Source organism: Podarcis gaigeae (assembly GCF_964106915.1).
Source record: "Podarcis gaigeae genome assembly, chromosome: 6".
Lineage (NCBI taxonomy): Eukaryota > Metazoa > Chordata > Lepidosauria > Squamata > Lacertidae > Podarcis > Podarcis gaigeae.
Window position 1 is genome coordinate 94,904,652 of NC_139682.1, and position 21,811 is coordinate 94,926,462.

The 21,811-nt window shown below is 43.7% G+C and overlaps 1 protein-coding gene and 2 long non-coding RNA genes across 4 annotated transcripts in view; 2 read left to right on the forward strand and 1 right to left on the reverse strand.

The window, feature by feature from the left end:
- Positions 1-12,110, reverse strand: part of LOC310846888 — a 533,700-nt gene extending 521,590 nt beyond the window's left edge. Inside the window, exon 1 of the long non-coding RNA XR_014565586.1 lies at positions 12,029-12,110. This is a non-coding gene — a long non-coding RNA (uncharacterized lncRNA). The remainder of the gene's footprint in view (positions 1-12,028) is intronic.
- Positions 1-21,811, forward strand: part of LOC310846893 — a 417,489-nt gene that overhangs the window by 221,633 nt on the left and 174,045 nt on the right. The gene's annotated exons all lie outside the window — the stretch shown is intronic.
- ASTN1 (astrotactin 1) overlaps positions 1-21,811 on the forward strand; it is a 210,753-nt gene that overhangs the window by 14,897 nt on the left and 174,045 nt on the right. The window lies entirely within an intron of this gene.

Below are 21,811 nucleotides of genomic sequence, written 5' to 3' on the forward strand. Positions count from 1 at the left end.
AGGAGATAAAAGAGAAACTAATATAGGGAGTTCTGTAGGTACTGTGCCATAGAGAACCATGATATTAATTAGGGATGGATGCAAACGTGGGAGTCCATGGAGTTCTCCTGAAAGGCACCAGCCGGTGCCTACAGCTCAATACCAGGCAACTTCCCTGGCCACACAGCACCAGGCTCTAGCACTGTGGCACCTGCCAGCTGGCCTTAATTAACTTCAACTTTCACCAGCTACTTTTACTGACCTGCTCCTACTTGAGCCATTGCTTTCCGCTGAGAGGGTTTGGCTCCCACAAGGCCAGATCCTTAAGGCTATAAAGAACTGCTGGTTGGAAGCATTGCAGCGAATTGAATGTACTTGACAAGGGCGACAGGGGCTGTCTGTAGCTCTGTGAGGGCAATGCAAGAAGGTGACATGAGGAATTAACCTGTCCTCGGAACATCGACCAAAGTGACAGTAAAGCAGGAAACAGGGAATAAATAACACACACACACCTGTCCAGAGAAAGTCCTTCTTTGCATGACATTGTAAAATTAAGAGGTGCTCTTACTTTTGTTGATAATTAGGGTTACCACTTAAAAAAACTTTTTTTTTTTAGTTATGTGATTTTAATGTCAGCCGATTTAAGGAAATTAATAATTTCTTGGCACTAGGGGAAAGCTTCATTTGTGTGTGTTTCAGGCTGCACTGAACCAAGCACCGAGAAATGAAATCCCTTTAATCTGCTGGTGTTATTCAGAGTAGACTCACCGAAATCAATGGACATTACTACTAACAAGTCCATTAATTTCAACAGGTCTATTCTGAGGAGTCAGATGAATACCACCCTGAGTTTGGGATTGGGTGTGTGTATGTGTAAGTGAAAGAGAGAGAGAGAGAGAATGGAACCTGATTGATTAGGCTATGGAAGGTTTGGGGGTTTAGGGTATTTTTGCGTTTTGAAGAGCTCCTGTCAGACAATGTCTGTTTGCGCTGAAGTCAGAATTGGTGCTTTGCAACAGACCTTGCTGCTCTAAATATTTTACACCTGTCTTCACCTTTGGAATGCAACTTGTGGCCTGCCTTACTTGCACTGACATCTTTCTGCAGAGATCTCATTGATAATATTCTGGTTAAGCAGAATTGAATCTGGTATTCCTGGATACTTAAGCAAATGCAAATTTGTCCTTTAATGTATTATAAGAATACAATTTGAAATTACTTAAGATAGTCAATATTGCAGGCTGCTGAATCTTCCTTACAAGCTTTTCCTGCACATGGAGAGGACAAGAGGTGCTCTAGTCTGCCGCCTGCTTTCTCATTATTTTTCCTTGCTACTGAGCAGAAGGATTCTTTTTGTTCTGCAAGGGAGCCCTTTGGTTCCTTGTCATCCCCCCATGCAATTTATTTTTGTAAGGGAGTGAATGCAGCAGTACAGGCTATCCACAAGCACACATTACTGTCTCAAGCTGAGTAGCCAGGTGTCAAACTGCACATTGAAGGACTCTTAGATTATAACCTGTGTTGGAGTTGGGTATAAAACTGCAGGATAAGCAACTGGGTGGCAGTGGTCAGGTTGTTGTTGCTGCGCTAACACTCCTGCTTGCCTAGCTGGGAAAGCATGAACTTAAGCAATTAACACAATGAGTAACAGTGCCTCTTATGAAGTAGACTGTCATCAGTGAAAGCGTCTGCCACAATAATTTTTTTAGTCTTTAAAGTTCCTCAAGACTTTTGCCGCAAAAGACTTAACATGGCTCCTCCTCTGAAAAGATATGACGAGCCTGTATCAGCTTCAGATTGGCCGAAGCTGGTTAAAATCTCACACAAACTGGGTTGAAATAACCAGCCATATCTGCAAAAGGGTGAGGTAGGTATACGCAGAAAAGGAAATTTGATATAAAAGCACAATCTAAAGTCCTGAATCAGCAGGCCCTTATTCTGATTGCCCCTGCTATGAACCTAGCCACCTTTGCTGTTATCTGCTCATTTTGATCTGATAGAAGAAAGGACATTGTGGCAGTGGTTGAGCGCCCTGGGATGGTGAGTACGAGTGGGGTGATGATCTCGTTCCTCAGGTCTTTGTAGAGAGTACAGGACAGGAGGACGTGTGCCGCTGTTTCAGTGCTACCATCTCCACAAGGGCAAAGACATTTCTCAGGCGGGATCTTTTGGAATCGACCCTCAAGTACCGCAGAAGGCAAAACATCCAGTCTTGCAAGTGTAAAAGCACGTCTGTATTTTAGGATAATAAGTCTGTGCAGATATGGGGCCAGAGAATCAAAATGGAGAGGTGGAAACTGAACATACCAAGGACAGAATTTCCTTATACAGTGGTACCTCGGGTTACATACGCTTCGGGTTACATACGCTTCAGGTTACAGACTCTGCTAACCCAGAAATAGTGCTTCAGGTTAAGAACTTTGCTTCAGGATGAGAACAGAAATCATACACCGGCGGGGTGGTGGCAGCGGGAGGCCCCATTAGCTAAAGTGGTGCTTCAGGTTAAGAACAGTTTCAGGTTAAGAACGGACCTCTGGAACAAATTAAGTATCTAACCTGAGGTACCACTGTAGTGGCCAGGTTGTTCTGATGCTCGATTTCTTTTAGACATTGAACAATTAGACTGTTTGCTTTAGTGGGGCCCATAGTGAGTAGGTGTTGTGGGGATGGACCACTAGAGTGAAGTTTTTGATAGACAGTTTTAAGCCAGGCACTTTTATGGGAGTCTTGAAGTACTAGGGATAGTAAACCGGGGGGATTTAGGCAGAGCCAGAAGTTAAGAGTTCTTTGCCAAGTCCGTACTTCTACTGAAGTGAGACTTAACTCCAGTCTCAATGATGTGTTTGGGATGCATGGCGGTACAGAAAAAATCTGCCTTAGAAACTTTGAATGAACAGCTTCCAAAGTCCTAAGGTGGTTACCAGTCCAAATCTGAGCCATGGGCTGGATTGTTTTGTTCAGGTTCTCCCATCAGGGCACAGGAAACTGGCCTTGTGGGCGCATTACACTTTGGAAGGGGGCATGCGAGGGAAGGACTGACCCTAGCCTGCTTGTTCCAAGGCTTGCCTGTAGTCTAGCATTAAGATTCTAGCATCTATTTAGATGGGTCATGTATTTGCACCAGTTTCTGTCTGCAGTGGTCTGGAGCAGTTGGATCTCCTGCTATTTTGCCCCCCTTTCTCCTGGTAGGATTCCTCTGCTTTCTGTCCAAATCCATTACTTCTGGAACTCATCAGAAACCCGTCAGAGATGCCATGGGTTTCCCAGTCTCATTGTTTAGTGCCACTGTCCTCTTAAAGGCCATTGTGTTTTGCTTCTGCCGCATCCACAAAGATGAAGAAAAGACGGGTTCTCTGGTTCCACCATGACTGTCTCCCCAGTCTCTTGCCACTCTTAAGAGCCTGAGCTTGCCTGGCACTTGTTGTCCTTGCTAAATTGAAATGGAGAGGAGAGTCTCCCCTGGAGATGATGCTAATTCCCCTTGGCAGCATGCAGTGGGTGCCACAGGGGCTCTATGACATTTGATGGTCTCCTGAGGCAAGCCTCTGGCTGCAGGTTGGTTCTTTTTTTGCAGAGCGAGTCTGTGGAGGGGGGAGAGAGTCTGTATGGTATCAACCTTCATTTATTTTCCTATAGCTCCTACCATTGTTAACTAAATAGCTTCTGCCTGCTCAGAGTTCTCTCCCCCCAACAAAATCCTCTCTTGTTTGGAGTCACAGATTTATCTATGGGTACTCTGTGCTGCACAAGAATAGTATCCACAAGGATCACATGCGTCTCCATAGAACCATTTAGTTGTATGTTGCATTTTATAGATAAACATGCAGAAACAAAGGCAAATGCACCCATCTCCTGTTAGTGCACTCATACCCAATATTTCACAGAAGAATCTCAGATATGCCAGAAAACTGCCCCATGCCAGGGCCTGTGTAGAAATCCTGTGCCTATACCAAGTCAAGAGGGATGCGGGTGGTGCTGTGGTCTAAACCACTGAGCCTCTTGAACTTGCTGATTGTAAGGTCAGCTGTTCAAATCCGTGCAATGGGGTGAACTCCTGTCACTTTTTCCCAGTGCCTGCCAACCTAGCAGTTCGAAAGCACACCAGTGCAAGTAGATAAATAGGTACTGCTGTGGTGGGAAGGTAAACAGTGTTTCCGTGTGCTCCGGCGTCGGTCACAGTGTTCTGTTGCATCAGAAGCGGTTTAGTCATGCTGGCCACATGACCCAGAAGGCTGTCTGTAAACTAACGCCGGCTCCCTCAGCCTGAAAAGCGGGATGAGTGCCACACCCCATAGTTGCCTTTGACTGGATTTCACCATCCAGGGGTCCTTTACCTTTTACCTTTACCTTATACCAAGTAAGCCAATTGGTCCATGTAGCTCAGTATTGTCTACTCTGGCAGTGGCTCTTCAGAGTGTTAAACAGAACTCTTACCTTGGTGTGCCTGGAGATACCACAGTGTGCTGGGTAACCCGTGAAACATGGTCTAGGTCCGGTCCAGAATCCAAAGGTTCTGCTGGGAGTCAGTCCAACAGAGCCAAAGCAGGACATGAGGCAGGAAACCAGGCAAGGACAAGTGCAGGATCTAGCATACAGCAATGTTGCTCCTGCAACCTGGGGCGGGGTCCGGCAGCCTTTTATCTTTGTTGGGGTAGCGGCTGGTTGTGATCCCCCAGCGACTCACCTTCATGTTTCGCCCGAAGGTGAGCACTCCTCCTGCGAGTACTCAGGTCTCTCCTTCTCTCAGACCTTAGTCTCTGTAGCTCTGGAGACGTTGGTGGGTTACTAGACCCAGGGGCCGCCTCAGCCTTCCCTGACCCAACCAGTAGTGGAGCAGCTGTAAGTGATGGCCCAGCTGAAGGACACGAGGTAATCCCCGCTTCTGGAGCCAGGGCAGGCTCAGGCCCCTGACTTGGCCCAGCTGGTGTTTGTTGCAGGGGAACCTGTGCAGACTGGGGCTCTTCAGAATCAGGCTCCATACTTGGTTCAGCTGATGCCTGAGGCAAAGGATCCGGTGCAGACTGAGTCTCCTCTGGTTCCGAGCCCGAGCCCGAGATTGAACCTGGGAACTTTCACATACAAATGAACTCAAACCATTCCCCATTTAGCATAGGAATATAAAAAGGAACCTTAAACCTGCTCAGAGTATTTGGCACCTAGACAGAGTCCCATCCCCCCCATCAGTGGCTGATCCATCTAACTGGCGATGCCATGGACTGAACCTGGGGCTTTCTGCATGCACTTTGCCACTATTGCCCTTTGCCAGCAGTTTGGGCTAGTGCTTGTGTTTTTATGTTTCTCTAGGAACCACTCTTTGGATGTTCCTGAGTTTGGAGTGCTCAGGAACTCAATGACTTCTACACTTTCAACCCAAACATATCCTATCAGCTCAGACTCTTAATCTCAGGGTAATGCGTTCAAGCCCCATGTTGGGCAAAAAGATTCCTGCATTGTAGGAGGTTGGACTAGATGACCCTCATCATCTGACTCTTACAATTCTGTGATGCTATACACAAACAACTCTTAAGTTCATCCATTGGAACATACTTCTGCCGTTTGGAAAGAGATGGTTGGATGGTCACAGGAGAGTCGCTTAGGGAAAAGTGCATCATACCCACACAGAAAAACTGACTTGCCCCCACTGACTTTACATTTATGCTGTGGAGCATACCCTTTTTTGTTCTTTCCTTATAAATCTGCTCCATCTCCAGGTTTTATCTACCAAGGTGTTTGCATTCTGAGCCATTTGCCACCTTCATGCATCTCCCTGCTTGGTGTTTGATGGAGTGTGATTGTTCCCCTCACCCTCCGATTTTTACTGCCTGCCTAATCTGCAGGTGTTTTGATGTTGATAGTGTCTTTTAATTCTTGGATCTGTTTGTGGCTTGTGTTTTGCTCCTTTGAAATGCAGCCAAGGAGGCAGGCTGCTTCTCTTGTCCTTTAGTACCCGTTTTGTCTTAGTTTGCTTCAGCAAAGCCAACAAAACTTGATGCCAAGATCTTAAAATGGATCACATTTGAAAGTGAGGCCACATTGACCGTGGTGGTCCAGATTTCTTGAAATGTTGCAAAAATGTTGCTAGATTACTATAAAATCATATGGATTGCTTCCAATACTAGTCTGGCTAAAAGTAGACCCACTGAAATTAACAGACGTGACTAATCTATGTCTGTTCAGTTTAGTGGGACTACTCTGAGTAAAACTTTAATTGGATGCAACCTAATATGCGATGATCATTGGTAGGATGAAATAAATGGGCTTTATTTGCATAAGAGAAATAAGAACCAATGTCCTTCGTATTCTTCCCGTTTTTGGTAATTTTGCTAACCATGTGAACCTATTCCTTCAAGGGATAAATCATTTGACCTAGATGACAGTCCTGAGCCAGTTGATAGGTGCTGTTACTCATACCTTCTCTGGTGGTGGTGAACATCCCTGTCATTTGCTGGTAGTGGGAGACTCTGCTATGCAAAAATCATGACGTGGGGAAAACCATGAAGCCAGCCAATGCTGGCTCCATCCTTATTTCAGACATTGTGATATATCAGTATATCACAATGTTTAGCTGGTGATATATCACGAAGTTGAAAACCAGATATCGCCCAGTTCTACTTGTAATGCCATCACAGAGGCATTATCTGTGATGCCATACACTGAACAACTTCCTTCATAGACCCTAAACTTATATCAACTTTTCTAGTTCTTAATAATTTGAAATGTTTTCCTGCCCTTACATTTTTCATTATCTCATTCTCTTTTATTTTATTTTATTGTGTTGCATACTCCCTCCAACATATTGAGTCCCAAAACTGGGATGTGTGTCTTCCTGGTTGTGACGTTTGTGAGTTCATGGAGCCCAAAAAGACAGACTTTCTTCACAGTGATCAAAAATATGCATTTTGGGGCACATTCTGGGGTGTGTGTGAGATATTGGCACTCAAATTGGCCACTGTGCTCTCACTGAGAGTGGCTGCCGAGACCGGATATTGAAAGCCCTACATTGGCTCCTGGTACATTTCTGAGCACAATTCAAAGTGTTGGTGCTGACCTTTAAAGCCCTAAATGGCCTTGGCCCAGTATACCTGAAGGAGTGTCTCCACCCCCATCGTTCTGCCCAGACACTGAGGTCCAGTGCCGAGGACCTTTTGGTGGTTCCCTCATTGCGAGAAGTGAAGTTACAGGGCACTAGGCAGAGGGCCTTCTCGGTAGTGGAATGCCCTCCCATCAGGTGTCAAGAAGATAAACAACTATCTGACATTTAGAAGACATCTGAAGGCAGCCCTGTTTATTGAAGTTTTTAATGACTGATGTTTGAATGTACTTTTAACTTTTCGTTGGAAGCTGCCCAGAGTGGCTGGGGAAACTGAGCCAGATGGGCGGGGTAATAATAATAATAATAATAATAATAATAATAATAATAATAATAATAATACAGAGGACTATTACCTAGATTAGGGATGGGGAACCTGTGGCCCTCCAAATATTGTTGGACTGCAACTCTTATGTCTTACTGTTGGCCTTGCTGACTGGGGCTGATGGGAGTTACGAGGCCAACAAAATGTGAAGTGTTCCCATACCATATTATCCCTTAGCTAGATGCAGTCTCTGTGTTCACATGCAGTACAGTGGTACCTCGGGTTACAGACGCTTCGGGTTACAAACTCCACTAACCAGGAAGTGGTTGCTCCAGGTTAAGAACTTTGCCCCAGGATAAGAATGGAAATCGCGCACCAGCAGCGCAGTGGCAGCGAGAGGTCCCATTAGCGAAAGCATGCCTCAGGTTAAGAACCATTTCAGGTTATGAACCGACCTCTGGGAAGAATTAAGTTCTTAACCCGAGGTACCACTGTAATGCTACTGGACAACTAGATGTTTGGCGTGACAAATGAGCACTGCTTGTAATCTTCACAGAAGCTTCTGGCTGCCAACTGTGCTGGATGAAGCTTTTCGTCTGATCCAGAAAGGTTCTCATGAACTTCCATGGCCTTAGTAAGCCGACTATAGAGTAGCTCATGTTTTCCCTCATCCAGGCAGCATTTCCTCCTCTCTACATGGTTGCTGCAGAGTAATTCTACCCTCCTTTGGAAATCTGTACAGAAGCTTGTAATTAGGGAGAAGCAGAGCAGCCTTGCCAGAGGAGAGATGCTCTGTGGAAGGCCCAGAGGAGTGACAGGCCTGGCTTCTTATCAGCCGGACTTGCTAACCTGTCGCTCCTCAAAATTTCCAGTCCTGCTTGTTGCATCTAATCAACCTGACAGGCAGCAAAGGCATTTACACTCTCTGGCTCTCCTTTCGGGCTGCATAGAGCTCTGCCTCTGCGGGAAGCGGTGAGACGTGACACGTGCCAGCTCTTGTCCACATCACCCTTCCATTCTACCTCCCCTGTCATTTCTGTTAACTCTGTAGTGGACTGGGAATCGCTGTGGGTCGCGCTTCCTTTCTCCTCCCCCTCCAAATGCAAATCATGACGGTGCAAACAGGAGTTGGCAGAAGCCAAAGGCTGTTGCCTTACTTTGGGTTTTTTTTAAACTCTTTGGTTACACAAGGAGCCCTTTTTGCACCCGTTTTACTACTGCTTTCTTTTAAGAGCTGTTTAAAACTCTACCCTTTGGTTCAAGCAATTACGACCAACTTCTGATTCTGTTCTGTTCTTTATTATGGCATTGTTTCCTGCTATCAGTTGATGTATCTTTATAATGAAGACTGATGTCAGTTGCATCCTGTTTCAAAATGCATGGCTATTTTCAGATAAGGGCAATATCTTGCAAATAAGTCATGAAGATCTGATTTTTCTGTGTGCTTGTTTGGTACATGAGGGTTCTCAACACCCCCCCCCCCATTTTGTATTTTTGCCGCTTGCCTTCCACACTGCTGGACAGAGTTTGGCAGAAAATAACCTGGTTGTGTTTTTGGTTCCTCCCCCTAGCTGCTCTTCTCCCTCCATGCCAGTTAGCTTACAGAATCAAAGTCCAGTTTGTTTTTTCTTAAAAAATTTTTTTGAACAGTTCTGATTGACCACTCCGAACAGTAAGCAGCTCCAAACATTTATTTTTATTACTACAAGTCAAATGTTCAACATTTGTCTCAAAATGCATTTTTTTTTGAGAGAAAATAGATTTATAAATGTGTATATGTAATATATTCAGGGGACATGGGTGGCGCTGCAGGTTAAACCACAGAGCCTAGGACTTGCCGATCAGAAGGTCGGCGGTTTGAATCCCCACGACAGGGTGAGCTCCCGTTGCTCGGTCCCTGCTCCTGCCAACCTAGCAGTTCGAAAGCACGTCAAAGTGCAAGTAGATAAATAGGTACCGTTCTGGCGGGAAGGTAAACGGCGTTTCCGTGCACTGCTCTGCTTTGCCAGTCATGCTGGCCACATGACCCGGAAGCTGTATGCTGGCTCCCTTGGCCAATAAAGCGAGATGAGCGCCACAACCCCAAAGTCGGCCATGACTGGATCTAATGGTCAGGGGTCCCTTTACCTTTACCTTAAATGTAATATATTAAACATGCATTTAAATACATTATTTCGAAAGCAAATTTATATGAGGATTTTTTTTAGAAACACAGTTTTATGTGGACAGACTTACACATGTGAAAATGCCATAGATCAGAAATAGAATCATAATTCCATCCCTAGTACAGTGGTACCTCAGGTTACATATGCTTCAGGTTACATACGCTTCAGGTTACAGACTCCGCTAATCCAGAAATAGTACCTTGGGTTAAGAAGTTTGCTTCAGGATGAGAACAGAAATCATGCTCCGGCGGCATGGCAGCAGCAGGAGGCCCCATTAGCTAAAGTGGTGCTTCAGGTTAAGAACTGTTTCAGGTTAAGAACGGACATCTGGAATGAATTAAGTTCTTAACCCGAGGTACTACTGTACTGTTTATGTTTCTCACCAACCTGCTGGATGAAGCCAGTGGTCTATCTAGTCCAGAATCCTGTTCCCACTGTGGCCACACAGTTGCCTGCAGGAAACCCACAAGCGTAGGAGCCAAGGTCCCTTTGTGCCCTCCAATGAAATATTTGATGGGGCCTGGCTCCCCCAAAGTTGATGGGCATTCCCATTCAAATGGTTTGCATGCGCCATGCCTTGTGATTACCGTATGTGGGGCATCGCTCATCTGACCTCCCAATATTTTAGTCAAGTTGGGACCCCTGCCCACGAGCAGGACCTGAACACAAGAGCACTCTTCCCTCCCATGTTTTCCAGCAACAGGAATTGCGTCCAACAATGGAGGCAGAGTATAGCCATCCCTGGCTAGTAGCCATTGATAACTTTGTCCTCTATGAATGCCTCTGATCCTCGTACAGAGCCATCCAAACTGGTGGTCACCCCAGCCTCCTGAGCTTAAATATGTGGGAGCTTAAATATGTGCTGTGTGTCTCCTGAATGTTCCAACATTCAGCTTAGCTTCACTGGAGTTCCATACAAGTTACGAGAGGGGGAGAAAAACTTATCTACATCCACTTTCCCCATGCCAGGCATAATTTTATAAACTTCATCCATGCTACCTCTTACTTGCCTTTACTTTGAACTAAAAGTCTAAACTAAAAAGTCCTAAAAATTAACCAAATCTGTGAATTAACAGATTCTACCACATTCCCAGATTTCCATAATATTTCCATTTTAGCTGGAATTTCTGGTGCTTTGCATAGTTGTATAATATCTGTCTTTATCAGTATTAAGATCGCCGAAGAATTGATGCTTTTGAATTATGGTGCTGGATGAGACTCTTGAGAGTCCCATGGACTGCAAGAAGATCAAACCTATCCATTCTGAAGGAAATCAGCCCTGAGTGCTCCCTGGAAGGATAGATCCTGAAGCTGAGGCTCCAATACTTTGGCCACCTCATGAGAAGAGAAGACTCCCTGGAAAAGACCCTGATGGTGGGAAAGATGGAGGGCACAAGGAGAAGGGGACGACAGAGGACGAGATGGTTGGACAGTGTTCTCGAAGCTACCAGCATGAGTTTGACCAAACTGCGGGAGGCAGTGGAAGAAAGGAGTGCCTGGCGTGCTCTGGTCCATGGGGTCATGAAGAGTTGGACACGACTAAACGACTAAACAACAACAACAACACCACATTCCCAGATTTCCATAATATTTCCATTTTAGCTGGAATTTCTCGTGCTTTGCATAGTTGTATAATATCTGTCTTTATCAGTATTAAGATATTCATGGTGAATTCTAGATTTTGTTCAGCTGCTGCATTCTACAAACATCTCAGTAAAAGCACTAATGTGTTCGTATCTGCTTCTGTTCTTGCAATAACATCCAGGATAACTACCTTATTTCAGTTTTACCTGCATGCTTTAATTAATTCCAGTGTGATTATTGCTTCTCATTACATATATTACTCTGTCCACAGAATGGAGCTCAAGGATATATACCTACTTATAAAAAAGGTTGTAAAAAACCTTAACTGTGAAGGCCTATAAGTCTTTTAGACATGCCATCTAAAATACAAATCCATTACTTGCTTAATAAACTGCATTACTAACAAGGTAGAGCAAAATCATTTCATAGCCAAGGAACAAGCTGGATTTTAGAAAGAAAAAGTATTTGGGACCAGATTTATGGTTTAAGCAACCTACTTTCTCATTATGTGCAACGACAGTAAGAGAGCAGCTTTATTTGTAGACCTTACAGAAGCTTTGATGTGAATTGAGACAAATTCTGCGCTAAACCAGTGGTACTGTCTAGGCAGGACTTTCGGGTCAACATCCAGGACCCAATGCAGCAGAATTAATGAGCAGGAGGGGACCCCCAGATGCAGCAGACCTAGCTTACCGCATTTTGAAATGAAATACATACCATTTAAAGAGCACCCTCTCTCCGTCCCCAGTAAGACTATAATGTAGAGCTTTCCAAACCGTGTGTCGCGACACGTTAGTGTGTTGGCTGCAGTGTGTAGGTGTGTCGCATGAACGCTCCCCGTGCTTCCCCTGGAGCTGGAAAGGGGTTAGTTTAACCTCTGGTTTGACAGTAAAACTGAATGACTGTGTTTCAAAATGATGCATGTCTAAAAATTGTGTCACCAACATGAAAAGTTTGGAAAGCTCGTGCTATAATGTCTGGAGGCTAAAATTATGTAACTACACTCCTGGGTTAAACTATCACCCCCCCACCCCCAATATGGTCAGATCTGAAGTGGAACAGGCCACCCTCAGATTAGATAGTGATTTGGAGGACTCCATCGGCATGCAGAGGTATTTGAGCTCACAGTCATTCATTTATGCATTCATTCATAGACAATTTGAAAAATGCCCCAAAGTGGTCCAGCAAGGAACTGTGAGCTTCTAGGAGCTGCAAATTGTTGAGGGGTGTGAGGCATAAGAGTAGAGTCGGGCAGGGGAGCACAATGGAGGGAACAGAGTGAACTGAACTGGTTTAGCCTGAAACAGCCTAAAGTAAGGTTACCAGATTTTTTTCAATGAATCCTGGGACACTTTAATTAATTAACTGCCTTTCGGAGCAGCCCCATCCCAACTTCTACTTGCGTGCAAGCAGGAGGGGGCAGGGATACCTCAGCTGGAAAGGGAGGCTTCCTGTTGCCTAACTGAGAGATCTCTGCCCCTTCCTTCTTGCACGCAAGTAGGAGTTGGGAGGCTGAAGCCTCCATTAACAGCTTAGTTGCTGGGGTCAGAGAAGATGGAGGCAGCCCGGAAGCTGCATCTTAGAGCCCCTGCACCACCATCATATGGGGACTTCCGAGCAGCTCCTGAAGCCAGCCAGAGCCAACTGCTCTGGGCTGCTGAGACTGCCGCTGCTGCGTTTTCCAGGGACATTAGATGAAATCCGGGGACATTCCGGGGATGGAATTTGTCCGGGGACTTATTTGCAAATCCGGGGACTGTCCCCGGGAAACGGGGACGTCTGGTAACCCTAGCTTAAAGTAAATATCTTTTTTTAAAAAATACATTTTTATTAGTTTTAACATATAAATTATAAAACATACCACACAATTTATAACAAATACAATCTTATTCGACTTCCATCAGCACCTGGCTGATCTTCCGTTTTAACCACTTCTTATGCATTTCTTAACTTTATATTGTCTTTACAATACTTCCAATTATACTCCTCACAGAACTTCTTGCAAACCTGCAAACGTCGTCTGGTCATCACAAATACTTTTCAAATAGCTCGTAAATTTACTCCAGTCTTCGGTAAATTTTTGGTCTCGCTGGTTTTGGATCCTTCCTGTTAATTTGTCTAATTCTGCATAGTCCATTAACGTCATCCTCCATTCTTCAGTCGTCGGAAATTCTTCTTGTTTCCATTTTTGGGCCAATAGTATTCTAGCTGCTGTTACTGCATATAGAAAAAGCTTACAATCCTTTCTATTTATATCACTTCCAACCATGCCCAATAGAAATGCTTCTGGTTTCTTAATAAATGTATATTTCAACATTTTTTCCAACTCATTATATATCCTCTCCCAGAAACATTTCACCTTTTTACAATCCCACCACATATGATAAAATGTTCCCTCCTTTTCTTTATATTTCCAACATTTGTTACTAATTTTATACATTTTTGCTAATTTAACAGGGGTAATATACCATCTGTACATCATTTTCATCACATTTTCTTTTAATGCATTACATGCAGTAAACTTTAACCCTTCTTTCCATAATTTAACCCAATCACTCAGTTGTATATTATACCCAAAATCTTTGGCCCAATGAATTATAACCGCCTTAACTTCCTCATCTTTCAAATGCCATTCAAGCTGCAATTTATACATTTTGGACAAAATTTTAAAATCATTATTTAATATCTCTTGTTCAAATTTAGATTCATTTTCATCAAATCCTTTTTCTTTAAAATCATGTTTAAACATTTCATTGACCTGGTAATAATGTAACCAATCATTAACATACTCTTTAACTTCTCCATATGGTTTCATTTTCCATTTACCTCCTTCTCTACATATTAATTTCCCATATGTTATCCATTTCCCACTCATATTGACCTTTTTCAAGCTTAAAGTAAATATCTTGGAGGTAGGGAATAGGGTTTTAGATGCCGTGTATCTAAAAAGTTTGCTTGTACTATATGGAGAGACTTCAGGATCTCTTCACCACTCTCCAGAAACCCCTCTAAATGAAAAGCAACTAAGCACTCTGGTTTGAGGCTGGCAGCCAACTCTGAATCTCAACCTTTCAGTAATTTATAGCACAGGTGTTTGGGGAAGGCTTCAGGACAGGTGGCAAAGAAAGGAGAGGTCTCTTTCTCCCTTTCCTGAAATCTCCCCTATCAGCAAGCCCTGAACAGCACAGGAACACTCTCTTTAGCTGTGAGGGAACGCTGCGGTGTTTTGTTCCTGGTCCCACCACTTTTCACATGCTAACATTGGCATGAGACTGTTAGCTAAGACTTTGTGCTTTGACAGCCAGATGACAACCCCCATCCTGCTTGCCGTGCATGCTTTTTAATTTATGTCAATAATACCATTAACAAACTTCAAAGTCCAAGTTTCTTCCTTGCCATCTGCTCTGAATTATAAGCTATCAATATTACAGTATGGAGATGGCACTTACCTTGCTAGCACCATTAAGCCTTAATGACTTTTGAGAAAGTCTGGACATCTCTGCCAGAGACTGGAGCACAACTAATGATGAACTAAAGTAAAATCAAAATGGTCATCTTTGGGAAGGGACCCAAAAGATCAAAATGATCTCTGGATGGTAGGAGCACGTACTTCCAACTTGGTGTGTAATTTGACAAATAAACTCTTTTAGAAAGGGATCTTTTAGCTCCTAAATTAACTACCTGAAAGCCAGCACAAGCCATGTTAAATTTCACTTGTGGCAAAGCAGGAAATTTCATAGCATTGTGAACTTTGCATTAAAAATCTTTACAGGGAAGGTTGTTGTGCCGTTAATGTATGGGGCGGAACTGTGGGGGTTGAATGATCTAAGTGTCCTTGAAATAATTTAAAATCAGTTCTTGAGAGCAATTTTGTCTCTTCCCCATGGTGCTGAAGTAAATCGTGCTTGCTTCAAAGCCCATTAAAGTCCATATCGTATGCGGCATGGATTTTCAAGAAAGATGCCAGCTGTTAATAAAAGACATTCTGTCTCAAGAATTCATAAATCTGGTGTGAAGAATAACTGTATGCAGATCAGAACAGTATTTGGGGAGAAGCTGGGAAAAGGAAGTAGGTTGGAGCCCTCCTTTCCACGAATCTCTCCATATCCCTCCTGCCAGATTGAAAAAGCCACTTTTTAAATGAATAATATTTTGGTGTCACACCACCACAGAGAACGGTATGGATATAACCTGTACTCTCAAGATACAGAGCTTGATCTAAGATTGGTCATAATGATAACCTTTAGCGAAGTGGGAAACTGTTGCTGTCAACAACATTGTGAACAAACCTTGCTGATGTGACTTATAGTGGAGGACATCAATAGATTTCAGTGAGACTGGAGTAAGAGGTGTGTGAACTAGTGTCTTCCTCTGGTTTGAAACGAGGAGTTTTGAATGAACACCAAATGGACAAACATCAACAGTGTTTAATATACCACCATTCTGATGTCATTCTTTCCATCATTTGGTGATGGAATTGGGTGAGCATTTAGTCTTATAACATGCCTCCTTTTCATTGAGGAAGCTCCTTAAAAGTTGAGAGTTTAGGGCAGTGAGCACTTTCTAAGCCAAAAACTGGAGATTTGACTAAGGTGGTATGTGCTGTGGGAAATCAGAAAGGTAGCATAAGAAGACCGAACACAGTGTTTGTGAGAGGCAAACTGACATGAAAACACAGAGCTCCACATCCAGGCCATTCCAGAGCTTTTTTCAGCTGGAACTCACCGGTACTCAGTTCCGGCACATCTCAGATGGGTGCCATTGCTATTCTAAGAGAACTCATTCATGGTGAGTTCTGGCACCTCAAATCTGAGATCCTCAAGAAGTATTTTTCTCTAATGTGATATAGCTGTGACTGCATCTATGTGTTCCACTTCAGCCTCCTGCTTTTAAAGTCTAGCCACTGCTTTTTCTGTGCCAATCAGAGCCAGGAGGGTATGATTTGAAATGAAGAAACTCTGAGCCAGGAGGAAGGCAACAAAACCCCTCCCTGCCAACTAGTCCCCCCCCCCCCAAGACTCCAATCTTCTCTCTTCCAGCCTCCTTTCCTCAGTGTGGGCTGGAGGAAAAGCAGCAGGAATGGGGACTTGTGGGGGGGGGGCAGCAGGGGAGGGGATGGTTAAGCACCCTCCTTCTGCTCCAAGTGTCTGTGTTAAAACATTTCAACTTCCAGATTAGAACATACCGGCTTTAAAAGGATTAGGTTGAATCGGAACACTGAAAAGCTGACAGTTCCTTAAGATGAGAGGCCATCCCATTATGAATCAACAGTGCTCAGACTTAAGAGCTTCTTGTGGGGAACAGGGCTGAAGCATCTGGGTGGAGGGAACATACCACGGCTATGCAAACGTTTCTCCTTTTACTGATCCAGTGGATTCAATATGTGGGCTTATGATCTTGGTTCTCTGAGAGGATCTTAAAGGCTGTCACAGCTGCTGTAGTGCAGGAGGGATCAGTCCATTTCTGGTTGGGAGGTCAGCCATTTCTAAGGGCGCTGTATTTTGCTTGTTTTGAGGGATCTCTACTAGGTGTTCTAAAGATCAGAGGCCTTTTGTGCCTTCAATTGTTTTCTTGTACCCAGCTCTGAACATTGGTGTCACTGTGGGTTAAACCACAGAGCCTAGGACTTGCTGATCAGAAGGTAGGTGGTTCGAATCCCCTTCACGGGGTGAGCTCCCGTTGCTCGGTCCCTGCTCCGGCCAACCTAGCAGTTCGAAAGCATGTCAAAGTGCAAGCAGATAAATAGGTACCGCTCCGTCGGGAAGGTAAACGGCGTTTCCGTGCACTGCTCTCTGGTTCGCCAGAAGCGGCTTAGTCATGCTGGCCACATGACCCGGAAGCTGTATGCCGGCTCCCTCGGCCAATAAAGCAAGATGAGCGCCGCAATCCCAGAGTTAGTCACGACTGGACCTAATGGTCAGACCTTTACCCAGCTCTGAGATTGCTTTGCAGTGGAGGCCGGGTTCAAAACACTTCTGAATAAACAAATGAACAGGAGATGATACAGAGCAGATTTGTTCCAAATGTTTCTTTAATACCATCAAATGACTTCCTTACTCTCTGTCTGCATTCACTTCACTGCATGCTAGTAAGTCTGGGACAATGGACTGGTTGGTGGTCACTTAGTCTTTTACACTAGGGCAGTCTTGGCTTGCTGGAGCTCACAACCAGCCTTTCCATTGCTATTTTAGATTATTGTAGGTGGCAGATGCTCACCCTTGGCTCACCGTGGCTTTTGTATTCATAGAAGTTTCATGTCCCCTTTATTTGCTGCATTTGCAGCAGGCTTGTGTATACAGGATTCTAAGCAGGGAGCAAAATAGGCAATAGGACTGTGACTAGGAGCTGTCCTTACAACTTTCAGTGTTGCTGATAATGTGCCTCCTCGCCATGTCTGTTATAAGCAAGCATTTCGTTATATCTTCCTTCTATTCAGGTGTTGAACCATCTCCTCCTTAGCTACGGAAGCTGATGTTAACAAATATTTATTCTTTGCTTGATCTCTTGGCTTTACTATAAGGTCCCAGGGTGGGCTACAAAAAGAAAAATGTACAATATGTGCGGCAAGGTCCAGCCTGAGGGCCAAAACCACAAAGAGCTTCTGGTGGAGCAGGCTTCAGGATTAGCCTGAATACAAGACTGAAAGGAACATACAGTGCTGCCTTATACTGAGTTGGACTGCTGTGGGTTGTGGGGGTTAATTGGTTTCTTTTGCTTTTGCTTTATTATGCATTTGTGCTTTCATTTTGTGTTTCTTTGTTGTGAACTTCCCTGTGCTATTCAGATGAAGGATGAGATGCAAATTTAATAAATATAAATAAGTAGGTCAGTATTGCCTGCACTGACAGTGACTCCCCAGTGTGTCAGACAGGAAACAGTCCCAGCCCAATCGAAATATACCAGGGACCTTCTCTGTACAAAGTAAATGCACCACTGTGCTATTTCCCTCTCCTTACAGAAGACCATACCAAACGCTTTATTGCATTCGATGTGGCTCTTTTTCAAAACAAAAATAGCTGCCATAGGACAGGCTGATCAAATTTGGGACTATAGGTGAAAATGTTCCTTAATATCCCTGTGCTGCATTCCACGTATATCACTTCCCACCATCTAGTTTGGCCCTCAGTAAATTCATTGGGGTGTGTCTGTTGTTCCTAAGTCTGCGTGCAGATGATGGCAGACTGCCTGTTTCTGCACTCACATTTTGGGCAATGGCATGTAAGTGCTGACAGTGGACGACACACGTCTCCTTAGTATGTGGGCATATGGCAATGCTATACACCTTTTTTTTCTTCCCTTCAGAGCATGAACCAATGAGATTACTGCAGTAATTTGATTCAGGTTATGGGAACTGGCTGGCTCGTAATCAAAGTTCATTGAGTGCTTTTGATACAACCTTTAATTTGCAACAAAGCCAGGAATGGAACATAGCTGCCCTATCTTATAGGTCGCTATCTTATCTCCCAGAGGCCATGGCAGCAATTTAAGTGAGTCCTATTTGTGCCTACAAATAGTTGTCATTGCCTGATAGCCGACATAATGGCACAAACATGATGAAAATCTTTAAGAATCTAGAGACTAATAGAGCCCAAATTATGCCAGAGGAACTTGATAGCTTTTTTAAAAAAACTGATTGAATTACTAAATGAGCAGGACTGATGGAAAGCAACAGCTGTATCTGGATTTCAGTAAGCGCTCTGAAATAATGGCTTGCAAAATCTTATTAAAGAAATTAATTGAACTTGGCTTGGATCAAGGCGCCTTTTGCATGAATTGAAAGCTGGCTAAGCGACCACAAAAGAGCAAACAAGTGTTTGAATTGTGGGAAGGACGTAGATAGGGGACTCGACATTATAGCCACTAGCCCCATCTTTCCCTTGCTTCGTGAAATTATGGTCAGCCTGAAGCCTTCTCTAAAGCAGTGTTTCCCAACCTTGTGCCTCCAGCTGTTTTTGGACTACAATTCCCATCATCCCTTGCCACTGGTCTTGCTAGTCAGGGATGATGGGAGTTGTAGTTCAAAAACAGCTGGAGGCAGAAGGTTGGGAAACACTGCTCTAAAGACTAGCTAGAAGGCCTGTCACATAACGTAAGGTGTGGGTGGGTTGTCTCAAACACACAACTACACACCTGCACCTTGTGCACCAAAAGGTTCCTTGCAGGAACTGAGGCCTGAGCCTCACTGGAAACACCTGTGCTCTTTCATAAGTACCTCCTGGCCATTCCCAGGAGAACTTTCCAGTTGGATTATTGCCTAAATAAGTCAGCTGTTCTCTGGCCCTGCTGCTGTGTCTTAAACAGCAGCCCAAAATGCAAAACAAGTGAGGAGTTCCCCACTGCTTTATCTCCATGCTTAATTTCTGCTTCCCAATCTTAAAAGACGGGGCACAATGCCAACTTTTTGAGTTTTTTCTTCTTCTTAAATGGAAGCACGCAATCTGCCCTTGATCTCTGGTTTCTTCTAGTATTGTGGGTGCAATAGTGTTGCCACAAGCCTGCTGGGTCTAAAATTAGCCAGGGCAGCTGTGCCTGTGTTGGGTTGGCACATGGAGGCTCCTTGCTAATCCTTCTGCTTTGCCTGTCTGCTCCACCTTCTGGCATGTGGAGCAGCTGAGCTCATAGTGTGGGTGGGGAGAGCTTCTGACATTTAGAGAGAGGCTGCTCCCTCACAGAGTGGAGTTTTTCTTGCAAAATGCCTTTTAAAATCACAATACTAGCATTGGCCAAGGTATGAGAAAGTTCTTCTGCTTTCCAGCTGAGGAAATTGACCGAACTGGTAGAGATTAAACATGGCAGTGAATGCTTTGAAAGTGATGAAGAAGGGAGAAGGAATGAGGAATGTCTTTCTTTCTGAGTAGTTTTGGCCATGGATGGTTAACAAGACAGCAGTTTTTCAAGGCTCCTGGAAACCCTACCCAGTTATAATCAAGGCCAGGCAATCATTTTGTCCATATTTTCACTTGTAGGGGAAATAAGTAATTTTTTGTAGGTTTGTTTGGATAGGATTTCATTCATGTGTATCTGTGTGTGCATGCGAGAAAGAAATTCTATGTATATGGTTATGTTTTCTATGTATTATTTTCTATCTAATGGCTGAGATGTGCTTACGTTACCGCCATTGGGCACAGTGAAGTTGTCTTCATGAATGAATGAATGAATGAATGTTTATTATTGTGGCTAAACAGCCAGCATACAAAAACCAGAATTTCAGCATAATTTTTACATGAACATTAAAACAGTCAGTGTAGAATTTAGCAATCAGTATACTAATTAAATAGACTTAAAATATGTATGCAAGGAAATATAAACTCCATTAAAAGTTTTTTTAAAAAATAAACAATTTGACTGTGAGCCATGTCAATTTATGACTGTTTGTGGAGCTGTATAGTCTTTTGCTTTCTTTGACTTATGGCTATTGCACAAAATCTAGCTACATTTCTGGTGGCATAGGGATTCCAGTCAGACAAGAGGTCTGTTGTCCCTGGTACTTTTCATACAAGCAGGGTTATGAGACTGGCTCTGATATCTGAATAAAATCTGCAGTGGAACAGAACATAGCCCATGGTTTCAATTTGACCAATGTTACAAGGGTGGATCCGTTCATCATGGTGAGTCTTTCTGTATCTGCCTTCCAGTAGTGCAGATGGCAAGACATTGAATTTGGCTTGCGTAAATGCCTTTTTAAATTTGGAGGTGGTCAAGTTTGTCAAATAATTGGGAAGTTCTGTGCCATTCTATTGAAATCAGGCCTGCTTCCAGTTGTATTATTGCCTTTGGTACACAACTGGGTACCAAAAATATGGCTCTTAAAAATTTAATTTGCACACCCTCTAAAGGGTATTTGACACAACTGAGCTAGAATCTTTGCTGTAAAGACTTGGAGAGCCAAAGGGATGAATTGTCCTCCACTTTTGAAGAAGAATGAGAGAAGTGAATGAATGAATGAATCGATTTATTTCGGTCACTGACCAGAGTAGAATGAGAGAAGTGCCTTTAAGCTTCTCTGTATATTTGCAATAGCATTTTTCAGTTGTGACTCCCATGTGCCTGAAGACTGGTATAACATTCCTAGATATCTACAGGAGGTACTTGCTCTATTTTGTGGTTGTTTATTTGCCATCTGTATCTCGTCCTTTTCCTGGAGAACACAATAATCTTAGTTTTTGACATAGTTAATTTGTAATGATTCATTTTTTGCAATAACTCTCCAAGGCTCTCGACAATTGCCTCAAGCGCACTTTCGACAAAGACAAAAGTACTACATTGTGTGCATATAATAATATTAGCAGGGATTTGTTTGACAGACTAGGGCAGTGAGTGTGTTCTGCTGGTAAGCTTCCTGGGAGAGAATTTATATAAAAACTGAAGAGGGTAGGGCAAGGACGCATCCCTGTTTCACTCCGTTGACAGCAGGGTGGAGCATGATAGATGACCTTTGCTATTACATCTCACCTGCAATCGAGTGTTTTCATAGAGGCAGCGTATCAAAGTCAATAAAGGACTACCTAGATTTGTTTCTTCAAGCTTGTCCCACAGTCTTTGTCTTGGTATAAGATCAAAAGCAGATTTAAAATAAACGAAGGCTTCATAAAGTGCACCTCCGACTGTGGTTGTGTATTTCTCAGCCAGGTGCTGTAGGACAAGCCTGTGATACATCTGTGGAACGATCTTTCCTGAAGCCCGCCCGCTCGTGATTTAGAATTTTTTCTTGCTCAAGCCCTACCTACG